Source organism: Chiloscyllium plagiosum, unplaced genomic scaffold (genome assembly GCF_037043375.1).
Source record: "Chiloscyllium plagiosum isolate Xiang-an unplaced genomic scaffold, Cpla_swu_hap1 HiC_scaffold_45, whole genome shotgun sequence".
Classification (NCBI taxonomy): domain Eukaryota; kingdom Metazoa; phylum Chordata; class Chondrichthyes; order Orectolobiformes; family Hemiscylliidae; genus Chiloscyllium; species Chiloscyllium plagiosum.
The window spans coordinates 7,632,267-7,634,766 of record NW_028270183.1 but is presented as its reverse complement, the minus strand read 5'-3'; the positions used below and the strand labels follow the sequence as shown (position 1 = coordinate 7,634,766).

At 48.3% G+C, this 2,500-nt stretch overlaps 1 protein-coding gene across 1 annotated transcript in view; it reads left to right on the top strand.

The window, feature by feature from the left end:
* Positions 1-2,500, top strand: part of LOC122552376 (uncharacterized) — a 372,305-nt gene that overhangs the window by 197,307 nt on the left and 172,498 nt on the right. The gene's annotated exons all lie outside the window — the stretch shown is intronic.

The window sequence follows — 2,500 nt, the reverse complement described above, 5'->3', positions numbered from 1 at the left end:
GCTCCGGTTTCCTCCCACAGTCCAAAGGTGTGCAGGTTAGGGTGGATTGGCCATGCTAAATTGCCCACAGTGCACAGGCTAGGGTGTATTGACCATGCTAAATTACCCATAGTGCACAGGCTAGGGTGTAATGGCCATGCTAAATTACCCATAATGCACAGGCTAGGGTGGATTGGCCATGCTAAATTAACCTGTAATGTCCAGGGATATGCAGGCTAGGTGGGTTAGCCATGCAGAGTTACAGGCATGGGATGCCCTTCAGAGGGTTGGTGTGGACTTGATGGACCGAATGGCCTGTAGGGATGCATGGTACAGCAGGATTGAAGTGGATTGTGCACCTTTCCTGGATTCTAGTAGAGCCTCACTGTCAATGAAATGTTGAAGTCAGTGTCTGTTGAAATCCGAATGCAAGTTTTCGCTGTCGAAGATCAGTGTGACATCACACTCGCTGGTACTATCGGCACACTGGGATGGGCTTCCAAGGAATTGAAGATGGGGTTTGTTTTCCAATGGTGCGGGGTGGGAGGTGGGGCAAGTTGCCACTAACCGTTTAATCCCACCAGTTTATTTTGAATTCTTCATCTTGGAAGAGGATGGCCTGTTTCAATGGCTTGCTTAGCACTGGGCGTATCTGCTAGAACGTAGTCTCAAACTAGGGAGATAGGGTTGGGAAGACTCACAGTTGTGAATGATTGGAGGAGGCAATGAGTGCACTGAGGGGGATGGTCAATATGAGGAGAAGACTCTGATTTTATTTTCTCATTCATTCAATGGGGGTGGTTCAGCATTTATTATCCCTCCCTGGAGATAGTGGTGATGAGCTGCCTTCTTGAATCCTTGGGGTGTAGGGACACGCACAGTGCCCTTAGGGAGGGTGTTCTAGGATTTTAACCCAGCAACAGTGAAAGAACAGCAGTGTACTTCCAAGTCAAGTTGGTGAGTGGATTGGAGGGAAACTTGCAGGAGGTGATGTTCCCATGTAACTTTTGCCCTTGCCCTTCTAGATGGAAGTGGTCATGAGTTTTGTTTTTATTTTAGATTAGATTCCCTACAGTGTGGAAACAGGCCCAACAAGTCCACACCAATCCTGTGAAGAGTAACCCACCCAGACCCATTCCCCTATACTAATGCACCTAACACTACGGGCAATTTCCCATTGCCTATCCACCTAACCTGCACATCCTTGGACTGTGGGAGGAAACCGGAGCAAACCCACCCAGACACGGGAAAAGTGTACAAACTCCACACAGACAGTTGCCCGAGCCGGGAATTGAACCCGGGTCCCTGGCGCTGTGAGGCAGCAGTGCTAACCACTGAGACACCATGCCACCCGGTGTTTCAGTCATATCAACCTGTCATTCAGACTTAGAATCATACAGTGTGTAAACAGATCCCTTGGTCCAATTGGTCCATTAAGACTAGATATCTTAAATTAATCTAGTCCCTTTTGCCAGCATTTGGCCCATATCCCTCCAAACCCTTCCTATTCATGTACCCATCCAAGTGCCTTTTAAATGCTGTAATTGTACCAGCCTCCACCACTTCCTCTGGCAGCTCATTCCATACACGTAACTCCCTCTGTGTGAAAACGTTACCCCTCGAGTCCTTTTTAAATCTTTCCCCTCTCACCCTAAACCTATTCCTAATAGTTTTGGACTCCCCTATCCTGGGGAAAAAGACCTCGGCTGTTTACCCAATCCATCTCTAATGACAGGGCACAACCCATCCATTGCTCACTTGTCTGTCAGCTGTGACTCAGTGTATCTGTCACTGAGTCTGAAGGTTGTGAGTTCACATCCCACTCCAGAGACTTGGTTGTGAAATATTCTGCTGGGACAGTGCCGTGGGACAGTGCTGCATGATCAGATGGCATGTTCAACTGAAATCTGGGTGTGGTTTCTCAGGATTTGAACGTATCTGCGGTGTTATTTTGAGGAAAGTGAAATAACAACAGAGGCTGGTATACCGTTGCCGGATCACCCTTTATTTACACCGCGCACAGTCCTTGACTCCAGTCCTGTCTCATTCAGAGGCAGCTTTCAGAGTGGCAGTAACTCTAATTGTCCCCTTTTATTTTTTTCATCTTTTTTTATCTTATTTCCCCCCACATTACCGCCTAACTGCGATAGTGCTTATTTTATCCCCAGCACTCATGGTGTGTGTGTGCAGGTGTGAGACACAGTGAGAGACACAAGGTATACGAATCTTTATTCAGTTTCCACCACCAGGAAGAAAGGAAACACCCGAGTGGCCAGTGACAAGCAGTGCCCTTCACATCAAAGGGCAATGCTGTGTGATCAAACAGTGAAGGGCAGGGATTAAATCAAAATAGTATTGGACAGGGAAATAATGCACTCCACTCCCTGCGGCGCCCACCTCTCCCTGAACAACTCCAGGGTGTTGGTGGACATCGTGTGCTCCTTCTCCAGAGACACCCAGGCTCTAACATAACCGGAAAAGGGGTAGGCAGTCCACGACCCCCTCCACAGCCCGCTGCCTG